General features: G+C 31.3%; 1 long non-coding RNA gene across 1 annotated transcript; it reads left to right on the top strand.

The window, feature by feature from the left end:
• Positions 1-1,568: 1,568 nt before the first annotated feature.
• LOC143064844 (uncharacterized) lies at positions 1,569-3,894 on the top strand. The gene is made up of 2 exons (XR_012975331.1): positions 1,569-1,677; positions 3,073-3,894. It is a non-coding gene; the product is annotated as an uncharacterized LOC143064844 (long non-coding RNA).
• The last annotated feature ends 10,918 nt before the right edge of the window (positions 3,895-14,812 follow it).

The following is a 14,812-nucleotide window of genomic DNA, read 5'->3' as shown; positions in this document are numbered from 1 at the left end:
TCTTTTAGATCATTTTTTAGTAGCAATAAACAAAAGAACTATGTCAATTGGACATGCTTTGATACTATTTATGCACTTGAATTTTTACTTGATAACATTTTTGTTCGCTTTGGAGATTCCGTATATCGTCAAGTTATTGGAATTCCAATGGGGACTAACTGTGCACCACTTATTGCGGACCTGTTTTTGTATTGTTATGAGTTACAATTTATGACTAAAATTAGCAAAGACCCATCAAAACAACATTTGATACAAAAATTTAACAATACTTTTAGATATTTGGATGATATATTGGCTCTAAATAATGACGACTTCAGTATGTATACTAAAGAAATTTATCCTGTAGAACTTACTTTAAATAAAGCTAATGATAACAATGACCACTGCCCTTTCCTCGATCTTGATATCTATATCATAAACGGGAAGCTTAATACAAAAATTTATGATAAAAGAGATGATTTTTCATTTCCTATTGTTAATTATCCATTTTTAGATGGTGACGTTCCCTTGTCACCATCTTATGGTGTTTATATATCTCAACTTGTACGATTCGCTCGTGTATGTAACAATGTATTAGATTTTAGCGAGAGAAATTTATGTATTACTGAAAAATTATTACACCAGGGTTTTCGATATCACAAACTGGTCAAAACATTTACTAAATTTTATCACCGGTATAAGGAAATAATTCGTAAATATAACTCAACATGCAGACATCTTATACGTTCAGGTATTTCACATCCAAAATTTTATGGAAATATTCTTTATAAAGCACAAAAATGTCAGTATTCTCCTCAGAAACTAACAAAACCTTTAAATAGACTTATTAAAAGGGGATATAGTTACGATACTGTTGTCAGGTCATTAAAGATTGCATATTTTGGCTTTAACATTGATTCACTGATAGGGTCTTTGCATCGGAACTAAACACATTTACTTCTAAAAAAACAGTTGTTGGCATGACACGGGTTATGTTCTTCTCATATATTTTATGATAGTATGATACTAAACCCCTAACGGGAGGGATTGTACCTGATATTCATATGATGAAGACATAATCTTTCAATCAGTTTAATTGAGGTCTGGAGCTGGCATGTCAGTTAACTGCTAGTAGTCTGTTGTTATTTATGTATTATTGTCATTTTATTTATTTTCTTTTGTTACATCTTTTGACATCAGACTCGGACTTCTTTTGAACTGAATTTTAATGTGCGTATTGTTATTCTTTTACTTTTCTACATTGGCTAGAGGTATAGGGGGAGGGTTGAGATCTCATAAACATGTTTAACCCCGCCGCAATTTTGCGCCTGTCCCAAGTCAGGAGCCTCTGGCCTTTGTTAGTCTTGTATGATTTTAAATTTTAGTTTCTTGTGTATAATTCGGAGTTTAGTATGACGTCCATTATCACTGTACTATTATGCATATTTTAGGGGCCAGCTGAAGGACACCTACGGGTGCGGGAATTCTCGCTACATTGAAGACCCATTGGTTGCCTTCGGCTGTTGTTTGCTCTATGGTCGGGTGGTTGTCGCTTTGACATATTCACCATTTCCTTTCTCAATTTTATGCAATAACAAAAAACTTTTGGGACAGAAGACACTGTTTAAAAAACGTGACCAAAGAAAAGAAAAGGAAATGTACTTGTAATCGACACTGGAGAAAAAATGGACTCTTCAGGTAAGAAGTTTTATTCTGCAATAACTTTTGTTTAATAATAATCTGTTTTTGAATACTGTAAATTCAGAAATTATTGCGTGCATTTATTATTGCGATTTTGTAGTTTTAGACTTATATGCGATTTTAATTTTTACGATTTTAAGAAAAACCCTGTTTAATTCATATAAAATATTTCAAAATGCGAGTTTAAATTATTGCGTTTACAACTCTGTCGCATTTTTCGCAATAATAAAAACATCGCATTAATTTCTGAATTTACAGTAAAAGAATGTGTAAAGTATATTTTAGTGGGACAGCATCCCAACAAACAATAAATAAGAAGAGATATCAAGTGGTAAATATTTTGCTTACTGAATCCAACAAAGTTAATACCAAAGTGCCATGCTATAAATTATCCTTCATCTGAAGAAGGTATGAATATATGCAACAGGAATTTTACAGAAAAAATCTGTCCTTTATTATGTCTATATGCTAGCCGCAAATTTTTCACTGCCTTTGCATATCTAGTTAGGTTAGTACTTTTTCATCTTTTTAAAATTTTGTCTTGCAAAACAACACATTGCAGGGATAAAGTAAATGCAACAAGTTTTCATTTTATCCAGTTTTTTTCATGTTTGCACATTCTCTTTCCCATACAATGTTTTGGTGAAGTTAAATAATAGTAGTTTGTACACATGTTGCCACTTGGAAATATAAATGATATGGAAAATAGTATTGTGAGCTCTCGCAAGCCTATGTGAGTTGTAGGATTTTAGAAATTTTAATCATTTGTTCATAAGTAGGGGGCCACTGACTGCCTAAGAGGGCACCCGCTCCAGTCCTGCTTCAGTGAATCCCTATATAATCAACCAAATTTTTACCTGGCCCCACTCTAAATCCACCTTTGCTAAGACCAGTTAAATAATCAGCTTTGGTCAATTATGCATTGTAATTCTGTTAAAAAGGAAGGTGTTTGACTTTTTCTAGTTTAAAAATTAAGTGCTAAGAAACTATTTTTACAGGAATTATATTTTCCCCTTTAAAATGGAAAGTATAATGAAAATTGCATTGTCAATCTCGATCCTATTGTTCAACTTCATGTTTGTTTTTATATTTTTTTTTATCAAATTCAAAGGTTAGTTTTGGCAAGCCAAAGTCATGGATGAGTTCAATAAATGTTGCAGATTACCTTTTTTTTTACAGGAGTTAAGCTGCTCTGGAAAACTGCATTTGTTACTTATTTCAAGTATAATAACTTGTTGATTTTGCGCATTTTTTTCATAAGAATGTTCAGTATATATTTGCCTTTCGTGAACTTTTAACTTTCAGTTACATTCAGTTCTTGTGAAATTCAACATCTCTTATATAAACATCACAAATGTCTTTTTACTTAATCACCCTTTTTTATGTTTACAGAAGAAATTGTCACACGGAAATGTCTTGGGCAAATTAAAAAGGAGAAGTAACTCTGCTAGGAAGCAGTTCCAGTCATTTGTAGCAACAGGACTGTGACGAATAGAACTTTAATATGAATTGAATCAAAATATAGAATTTACCAAACTTGTGTCAGATAATACTCTCATGCTTCTATTGGAGGACATCAATGATGAGAAGTAAAGGAAAAGACAATAAATGACAGCATATCAAATATCACAATGTATATTTAGTCAGTTAACACATTAATTCATCTACATACTTTACAGCATTCCATTTTAACCATGTGTAAATTTTGTCTATTCAAGCTTAACAAAATGCTTTGAAATTAAAATATTAAATATTTTAGGCAGACATGTTTTTGTAATTTTCATTTATTTTTCAAACTTTCAAGTTATTACATTCTTCAGTGGCGGATCCAGCCAAAAGCCCATTTTTCAAAGGGGTTTCCCAACCAAGGATAAAGGAGAGGTTCCAATCATGTCTTTCATTTATAAATTGTTAATTTCCACTACAAAACTAAAAAAAAATAAGCCAAAGATAAAAAATCAGTCATAAAAAAAATATAATTTTGAAATTCATGTAAAACGCATGTAAAACATGTATTTTACATGAGTTTGTATTTACACATGTTTTACACATGTGAAATATTTCATGCGTTTTGTAACGCATATTTAATATATGTTTTTGCACGCCTGTTATACGCATGTTGTAAAAAACATGCGTTAAACACACAAAAAACATACGTTTTACACACGTTTTCTTTACCATGCGTGAAACATGCGTGGCACTTTTTGCTGTGTACAAATCCTTGAGTCGCAGTATTGAAAAAAAATTCAACACATCGGGGTTCAGCTAAACATTCGTATATACCAACCTATGATCTTTCCCTGGATTTAGAGCGAAGCTTAATAATTCCTTAGGCTACATTGATCTAAAATCTCTTTGATCTTTTGATTTTATCAGAACGATAATTTATAATCGTCTTAAATATGCAGGAAATGCGTGCCACTCAGTGGAGTGAAGTAGTTATTATATAATCACAACTTGCGATATATATTACATATAGTCCAATTTCTACCGAAAAATAAATCAATAAAAATAGGGCATTTATTCAATAAATTTGGTACAAATTTAAATCGTCAATGTGTTTTTCTATAGAATTAATGATGACTCGCATTAATCCACCAATCACTCCATCGGCACACGTATGCAGGGTAACGCGGAATCTGCCGAGGTTTGACGATTGCTGTTTCCTAAGAATTTATAACAACTTTCGATTTCTTTGTTTATTTCCGTAATCCCGAAAGCAACTGAGAATGACAATATTGTAGGGCACCACACGCTGGTATGTAAATAACTTGCCATGTTTCAAGCTAATTAACATGTCATTAAATTGCGCGCGGCATCGCAGATGAAACGTTCGAAGTCGGGTCGTAGTAGTTCCTGTTAATATAATACTTCCATGGTTCAATTGAGTATAAAATTTGTTCTATTGATGTTTTTGGAAATCTGAGACACAGTTTCGGAGGTCAAGCTGTGTTGTAAAAGAATCTATAAAATATTTTGGGATGCTATGAAAAACAAAGACGCTAAATTCATTCAAGTGTGGACATCACAATATAGCGACTAATTACATAATAATTAATTATGTAATAATTATGTCATAATGAAATTATCACAATTTGAAAGATTAATCTTTCTTCTTTCTTTTGATACCTCATTTATAAAATATAAAGAAGGATGAAATGAATTACATCAGTTAAAAGTTGTCTGATTGGGAGTAAAAAAATCTTTGTATTGTGCTACCTTAAAGGATTTTTCTTTAGAGTTTTAGAAGATTCTTATGTTAAAAACCTACAAGGAAATGTTATGTTATCTTATCCTGATCGTTATATTTCTTATCTCTGACATTTTGACAAAGACAACAGTAAGCTTCCTTTTCACGGTCAATGGTCCTAATTGATGTATACATTTAATCTAATTTATAACAGATAAAATAGAAATAACGTTGAAATATTTTTCTCGGCCTGATTATCTAAAACTATCGAAAACAGTCGAAAAAAGCGGTTATAACAATCAGTTGCAATTGATGCAAAAGAAGACTTACGCAAATTCATGAAAATATCAAATTAGAACGGATTATTGAAATAAAAAAGAACGATGACCCCAAGCTTTATTCAGATAGATAATATTAGAAAAAAATGGAATGACTGTATTTGTGGTGGTATGGGAGAGCGGTGCTTGCGAAAATTATAAATAAAACAGCTACTTAAGTTAATATACATATCAGTTTAACTGTTTAAATATTATTATGTTTTTTAAAATAGAATAATAGTAATAAACGACCGTTGTTTATGGCAATTTCTTCCTCTCCAATCAAGAAATTGTTTGCATATACATAAACTATAAAGAACACATAAAACAATACACAGTGTTATGAATCATAGATATAAATACAGAGAACAGTAGGATACCGCTATTCAAAAGTCATAAATCGTTTGAGAGAAAACAAATCTTAGTAACAAACTACAAACAAGGGAAAGTTATTAACTGTAAGAGGAAAACAGCGGAACAACAGAAATACTGAAGTGCAACAAAAAGCAAACGACAATGCAACATACATAGAAACGAACTATCAGATAAAATTTGAAAACAATATATAGGAAAATGAATAGACTATTTTTTCCCCTTACACTTGTATTTAGTGAACTTATATTCTATTAAGCCATAAGAACACATTGGATGGAGACGTTTATGTCAGATACTTTAAATTTATCAAGGCTTGTTGTACTATACCTTAATAACAGAAAATGAAATTACTTGTATAATAAATGGGTAACGTTTATGATGTCTTTAATACTTTGAAATATATGTCGTAATTTTCCCGGTCTTAATTTTACTCATTATATAATATAATCCAAATCGGCCGAAGACACTTATTGCTAATCTCTGTTACAAATGCAGCGGGTTTAAGCATTTAAACAGGCACCAACCTTCACCATAACCTAAGACAGTAGTGCGACATTACAACAAAAATAAAAAAAGCCAGAAAGAACACTATAAAAAAATGTTTAGCTTAACTCGATCAAAAGGACAATTTAACAACACCTAGTAACCATACACTGAACGTATAGCTTCATTTTATTTTCGACTTATGAGTTTGAAAGTCCTTTTGGTATCATTTGCTTCTCTATTAATTCCAATCGAATGAAAAAAAAAAAAATTGCTAGAGATATTTTGATTCTTATTGACATTTTTTTCAAAACCCTTCTCCTCTGAGGGTGTCTGCAAGATGTTCAATAACAAGAGGATATTTCACAGTGGAACGTAAAAGCAAAAATGTAAAATTTATTACGAGTATATAGTTATCAAAGGTACCAGGATTATAATTAAGTACGCCGAAGCGCGTTTCGTCTACATTAGACTCATCAGTGTCGCTTATATATAAATATTTATAAAGCCAAACAAGTTCAAAGTTGATGACAGCCAATGTCCTCACAATATACTTTTCTCGTGAACTTCTTTAACTGTTAAATTTCCTTAAACATTTTGATTTTTTTCTTATTCAAATATAAATGATGATTTGAAATAAAAGCTTAATATTGTATTAAAATGTGACCAGAATATCTTACTTATTGCCTTTTTTTCTTCACACATGGTAGTACTACGCGGTCATATTGTCGGCAAAACAATATAGGACCAGATTTTTATATTTGTCTATTTGCCATTTTGAAATGCTAATATCTATTTAAAGGTTAAAACATATTATCGAAAACTAGGTTTGACCGAAAATATTATCACAAAAAAAATATTTTGCCCACATTTTCTTTCCTCAAGGGATATTTTCACATTAAAGGGTAACTGATTACATTTTTAGCTCAATAATGGCAACAGTAGTATACCGCTGTTCAATAGTCAAAAATCGATATTTTAAATGATGAAAAAGGGGACCAAATATTTAATTGTTCAAAAGACATTTTCTGGAAACGAAACGTTTTTAAAATTTCAGTCAGATATAGGTACAGTGACCTTGACCCAAACATCAATAGAGCAATTATGTAGATAAATTTGGATGTCTGTCATAACAAAACTTTGGTTTCAATTTCAGTCTTAAAATGAGCTGTGATTTTAACCTTTATTAGACTCAAAATCAATAGGAGAACTCTTGGAACAATTTCATTGCAGAATAACTATTTTTTTAAGTTTGAACAAATCTTATTTTCTCAAAAATGAAAAAGAAATGAGACACAAGTTAATAAAAACTTCAAAGTCTATTCCGTTTTTCCTATGTATGTGTGATGTTGTTTGTTCATATAAAAGAGGGACGAAAGATACCAAAGGGACAGTCAAACGCATAAATCGAAAATAAACTGACAACGCCATGGCTAAAAATGAAAAAGACAAACAGACAAACAATAGTACACATGACACAACATAGAAAACTAAAGAATAAGCAACACGAACCCCACCACAATTAGGGGTGATCTCAAGTGCTCCGGAAGGGTAAGCAGATCCTGCTCCACATGTGGCACCCGTCGTATTGCTCATGTGATAACAAATCCGGTGAATAGTCTAATTCGGTAGATCACATTCATGAAAGGGAAGAGGATTGTAGTTACGACGTAAGGAATATATCCGATATCATTTGTAAAACGGTTATTCCATAACGGCCAACCAACTCGTGATGGCGTCCGTAAATTTTACGAAGGGAAGATTTCAACTTCACCATTTGGAACCATATGTGTTATGTTTTGTATGCTACGATGAATTATAACTTCAAAAAATTATTCCTAAATTGACAATAACATAGCTAATAATGATAGCTGAGGTGAATATAAAATCACTGATACCTTTTCTCGTAAGTTTTTTATTCCGGATTTAAAATTCGCTCGAACTTTAATAGGGAGTATCAGAATCAGCCCCGAAAAGTGAATGCTGTGCTTCTAGTATTTGAAGAAGAATTTTTTTTTTTGAAAAAAAATGTGTCGTTTATTTTTTTCAAAAAACTAAGCATTTGGATTGCTATTCTAGTCGGTTGTTCTTGCAAAATTATAAAAAAAGGGGACCAAATATTTAATTGTTCAAAAGACATTTTCTGGAAACGAAACGTTGTTAGAATTTCAGTTAGATATAGGTACAGTGACCTTGACCCAAACATCAATAGAGCAATTATGTAGATGAATTTGGATGTCTGTCATAACAAAACTTTGGTTTCAATCTTTTTAAAATTTAACCGTTAGCTTTTTTGGTATTTAAGTTTAAAATACGCCCCACCCTCAACTTGGTTCATTAAATAAGTCAAAAAGTACATAATGGCCATATTTTTTTTCGTCTTTTGAACTAGGCCTTAGATGTTTGACATGTGGATGTATCTTCATGGGGTTAAGTGTCTTCATAATGGCCTTTTTGTGACCTTCAAATGTGACCTCAAGGTCAATTTTATGTTGGTTTTTTTTCGTGAAAAACACAATCATGTAGGCCATAACTTCTTTGCCTTTTGACCTAAGCCTTACATCTCTGGCATGTGGATGTATCATCATGAGGTGATGTGCCTTCTTAAATTTTTGACCTTCATGTGACCTTGAACTTTGACCTCGAGGACGATAATTGTGTTTTTTTGGTAAGAAACACTTGTACGGGCCATGACTTTTATGTGGTTATTAATTCATATTTATTTTAAAAAACATATTACACAAGTTTCAATCGACCATACAAAAATATAGACACATTTAATGACATGTCAACCAATTCCATGCACACGGAATTCATAATGGACATGTTGTCACATAAAATTGTTTGAGAAAGGAATAGTTTCTATTAAAGTGCAGTGTACGTACTTAACTACTCAACAGACAGCAAAGTGAAAAAATTCAAACAGTAGGAGTAGTTATGCAAAATAACTATATACCAATAATGGGACGGACGGAAGGACATATGGACAGGGGTAAAACAATACCCCCGTCCCCAAAAAAAGGATGTAACTGATTTTTGATTTGAGATACGAGCTGTTGAAAATGAAAGTATGACAAGCCAAAAATACATATGATACATAGGGAGAAGCTTTTTTTGCAGTTGCTTTACATGTTTACATGATCAAGATTTTCACTTTATTAATCCATAGATTCATAAATATACAAATTCAAAATTTAAGAACAAAACTATTCGTTCAAAGAACCACGGCTCATGAGAGATGAAATATAGCTGACTGTGCGAAATCCTTATACTGTGAAATCAAGTTCGTTAAACATAGATTTTTTTTTAAATATTTCTGCAGAGCTCAAGGTTATGAAAATTAGATACAACTGGTTTTTAGTTAAAAGCACGGCAATTACAAGTTTTACATTATTTTTGGGGGAGAAGGATTACTCTATTCAGTAATAATCTTGAATTGAGACTTTAGAAGAAACATTTTCACTTGTCACTTGCAATAGCACCACACCTTCTGTTTTTATATTTATTTCAAAATTGCATTTGATTAAAAAATTCGAAAAGATACACAAACATGACAAAAGCAGAACAAAAGAAAAATAACAAATTTTGCTATCCCTTCAAAATCTAAATTTGATAAAGCAAAAATAACATGTTCTATTTATATCATTCATGTGTAGTTTGTTTCAACCATGATTGTAAATATAGACTTTACTTTCCTGAAAATTGCGGACGGAATAGAAGACACCCGTTTATTACCAGTTCTGTCAGGATTAAGGTTGAAAAAAGATACTAGAAAGATGTATTTTCTTTTATTCAGATGAATGTGAGAGTGCATAAATATGTGTAGTGTTTTGTGGACTGAATCGGATGTTTTCCCCTTCATTTGTCTTTGTCCCGTGACATGTAAATAATACACTGGTGTTTGATTACCCCCCTCGGTAACTTCTTACTTTTTACATGAATATAAATCATGTAATAAAATATTCAATTGCACTTAAAGAAAAATATGCAAGAAATTTTAAAATTATAAATTATTCATAACCTATTTAACATTACTTCATGTGTCACTAAACACATAGTGTATTTCATTAAAAACTACATATAAAAAAGAAGATGTGGTATGATTGCCAATTAGACAACTATCCACAAAAGACCAAAATGACTCAGACATTAACAACTATAGGTCACGTACGGCCTTCAATAATGAGCAAAGCCCATACCGCATAGTCAGCTATAAAAGGCCCCGATAAGACAATGTAAAACAATTCAAACGAGAAAACTAACGGCCTTATTTATGTAAAAAAAATGAACGAAAAAACAAATATGTAACACATCAACAAACGACAACCACTGAATTACAGGCTCCTGACTTGGGACAGGCACATACATAAATAATGTGGTGGGGTTAAACATGTTAGCGGGATCCCAACCCTCCCCCTAACCTGGGACAGTGGTATAACAGTACAACATAAGAACGAACTATAAAAATCAGTTGAAAAAGGCTTAACTCATCAGATGGACAAAAAAATACAAGTGGACGTGGCCCGGTACTTATACATCCCGACACAAAAAGACACAATGAACAGAAATGAGAGTACTCGCAGTTATCTGACAGCTAGTTCAAAGCCACTAACAACTAATAAAAATATCATGCAACTAAGACTTAACTATCAATCCGTACACATCCAACATCCAATGGATTTAGTGTAAAGACGTCATAAACAGCCAGAGAAAAACATAACCTTGTGCAATGCCAAGTTACAGGTATCGACAGATTGTAGATTCATGAATATGTATATTCATATAACATACTAGTAATATTTAGTTAGCTTTTAATTTACTGATAACAAAATAAATATTTATACCAATAAAACAATATTCAATGATCTAATTACAGTGTTGAATAGGTAACCTTTTAGAATAAGTTTATTTAAAGGAGCGACAATACATGTATGGTTTTTAAAAAAAATGTACTGTGAAGTCAATTCAGTTTTGCTTTCAATCAATTTGGTGAAGATCATTCTACGAACAGAAGCATTGTATAATTGTCCATGGTTTATTTATTTATTTGATTAACATTTGGTCAGAGGGAGCTATTATTTGAGGAGGGAGGCTTGGATAAAATTTGAAAAAAGGCAAGACAGGCTTTTGAGCAAACAAAGGCAGGAACAGTAATTAACATAACAAGCAGATTACTATTTATGTAAACAATTTCAGGATAAACTAATAAAAAGTGTAGGTCCCTAAAGAATGAAAAATAAAAATGCAGGACAATGACGTCAGATAAGGGAGGGTAGGAGGGTCCTGATCCCGAAATCCAGGGCTTAAAGACACGAAATCCCGAGTTTAAATATATCTAAATCCTGACATCCCGAAATTAGAAAAAAGAATTCCCGGTTCCCGAAAACCTTAGCTTAAAAAAGATCCCGGTCTCCTCCCCCTCCCCAATGATTACATTAAAAAAAAATGCAGGACAATATTTTAAATTCAAGCCCTCCCCCCTCCCCCCAATAAAATCAAATGGTATTATCCTTAGACTTATTACTTTTTGTACTGTATTTCATTTTAAGTAAAACCCAGGCATTGGCAAGTAAAAAACGAAAACAGTTATGGTCCTTTGACCTTTTTGTTTCCCTTCTTTTTTAACGTCCTGGTTTTCCTTTGGTAAATTTATTTCTCTCTGAAATTTCCCTATTATGTGTCTTTGGAGATTCATTCATGAAAAATGAGTAACTTTAAATGGATTAAAAGATTAAATGAATAACAATAGGTGTACAGCTGCTCTTAAAAATAATATAAACATTTTAATCATGACCTTTTAAAAGCTTGCATATTGCAACATGATTTTAAAACGTAGCAATGAATCAGACCATGAGTAAGAGTTCTCTTTTTTTTTTTTTTTTTTTTTTTAATTTTTATTATTTTCAAGATTTACAACAAATACAACACATCAAACATACATACAGTAATATATTCTTAATAAGCAAGAAAATATAATTAGAGTTAAATGTTTATGTACCACTGTGTGGCACTTGAGAATTTTAAAGAATTTTATAAAAAAAAAAAAAAAAAAAAAAAAAAAGAAAAGGAAGAGGTTAAAAAATATCCCGTAAGATTTTCAGTACATAATAAATTGTGCTATTAGATACAATAATATTTTATGTTAGTTTTGACAATAAATATAGGTTGTAAAAACAAATGACAAATTGAATTATAAAAATTATACTTTAAATGCATTCCACATGGTATCAAAGTGTTTTTGTCTCTTATTTTTGACTGCCATTATTTTTTCTAAATTGTACATATATTTTAACTTTTCTTTAATGGCACTGACTGAAAGATCTTTTGAAAAACATCTACTGTTGTATATATATTGTTTCATGTATAGAAAAATCATATTATATGGGTCACCTTTTCGAACTTTTGATATATCTCCAAAAATAAAATTCAACTTATTCAATGGCAGGCTTACCCCACCAGATAAGAACCAATAATCTACATCTTGTAAAAAGGTTTGGATAATCTCACAATTCCACAGAATATGTTCAACAGTTTCATCTTCTAATTTACAAAAAGTACATAGAGGGTTATCGATAAGTTTGATTTTACATAAAAATTTATTTGTGGCAAGAATTCTATGGTTGATTCTGTACTGAAGCCACTGTAGTTTTGTATTGACAGTGACTGTAAAAGGTAGTTTGAATATATGTTTCCAAATGAGATCTTCACCTAATATTTCACTCCACTTCAGTTGTCCTGTTGGAGTCACCTTGTTACTTATGAGTATTTTGTACATATCTTTAGTACCTTTTCTACTTTTAAAAAAGACTTGTAAGCAAGCTGGAATAAATGGACAACATAACTTATATGAACCTTTTTTGTAATTGTTTGCTGCTTTTTTAATAGCAGAAATAACACTCATGTAATTCAGAAAATTTACATTGATATCATAACATTGCTGTAACAATTCTAATGAAATGAAATATCCATGTTCATCTATTACATCATTAACATATTGTAAACCATGATTAAACCAATGTTGATAAAAAACAGGTTTATTACCAATTCTGATCATATTGTTAAACCAAATAGGACTTGATAAAAAATATTCGTAGTCCATATTTCTTTCTTTATCAGTAATCATTTCCCATGCTCTGAATACATCTTTCCAAAAACTGTTTTTGATATATAAACTAGCTTGTTTGATATACTGAACACCACAATTAAAAAGTTTATTTTTATCAATATCAGACATCAAGATACTTTGCCACTTATTATCTCTCTGAAAAATCCTTCTTATCCATGATGATTTTAGTGCCATGGTGAAACTATAAAGATCTATCATTTTTAATCCTCCCTCCAAATATTCTTTAATCAATATGTCCTTCTTCACTCTATGAATAGGAGAATTCCATACAAAAGAATAAAAAATGTCATTAATTTTTTGGAATACACTGTTTGAAGGATTAGGCAAAGACATAATAAGGTGGTTTAAAATAGGTAAAACAAGAGTTTTTATCACAGTTATTCTACCTATTACTGTAAGGTTTCTTTTTGACCATTGTTTTATTATGTTCTTAATCTGTATAATTTTATCATTATAGTTGATGTTGACAATATTGTCTAAGTCCACATCAAAATTTATCCCAAGTAGTTTAAAAGTTGTCTCCCCCCATGAAAGGTTAACGTCGGGACATAAAATTTCCTTGCTATACTTTTTACTTCCAAACCAAATTACTTGTGTTTTCTAAAAATTTATATTTAAACCAGATATTTTTGCAAACCATTTCAATTCAGATAAGGATTCATATAAAGATGTTTCACTACCATCGAAAATCAATGAAGTGTCATCGGCAAACTGTGACAACTTATGCTCAACTTGAGTTACTTCAATACCACTAATTTCCTTATTTCCTCTTATCTTTAGTGCAAGAATCTCAGCACAAAGGATGAAAAGATAAGGTGAAAGGGGATCTCCTTGTCGGCAGCCTCGACCTATGTTAAAAAATTCAGAAAGGTTACCCCCTTGTATAACTGCAGACTTGATATTATTATAAAAAGCTTTTATCCAGTTGCTAATTGATTCCCCAAAATTAAAGAACTCTAAAACATTTAGCAAAAAATCCCAAGAAATAGAATCAAAAGCCTTTTCGAAATCAATTAACAACAAGAGTCCAGGTATTTCGTGATCTTCTGTGTATTGCATGATATCATATAAAAGCCTTATATTTTCTCCTATGTACCTCCCACTGATAAAACCAGTCTGATCAAGATTAATAAGTTTGTCAAGGACAGTCTTAAATCTGTTTGCAATTACTGCTGACCCAATTTTATAGACAGTGTTTAAAAGTGAAATAGGACGCCAATTTTTCAAAAAATGACGTGGTTTATTTCCTTTTGGCAGGCAAGTAATAATTCCTTGCTTTTGTGTTACTGACAATTCTCCCTGTTCTGAACCATAATTTAAAGATTCAACCACAAAAAAATGGAGATCTTTCCAAAAAAAATTACAAAATTCAGTAGAAAAGCCATCAGAGCCAGGAGTTTTATTATTTTTCATATTTTTTAATGCCTGTCCAGCCTCTTTGACTGTGATTTTACCCTCCAAGCTCTCCTTCTCACCATTAGAAAGTATTGGAACATTTACATTTTTAAGATCTTCTTTCAGATCAGCAACTGAACTTGAGTTATCTCTCTTCTTATATAAATGTTCATGGAAAAGTTTTACTTCTTTTAAAATTTTGTTCTGATCAGTAAGTATTTCCCCATTATCGCTTTCAATTTTTGG

This window comes from Mytilus galloprovincialis, chromosome 2 (assembly GCF_965363235.1).
Source record: "Mytilus galloprovincialis chromosome 2, xbMytGall1.hap1.1, whole genome shotgun sequence".
Lineage (NCBI taxonomy): Eukaryota > Metazoa > Mollusca > Bivalvia > Mytilida > Mytilidae > Mytilus > Mytilus galloprovincialis.
Note: the sequence above shows the minus strand (reverse complement) of the source record. Positions and strands in the feature narration are given on the sequence as shown.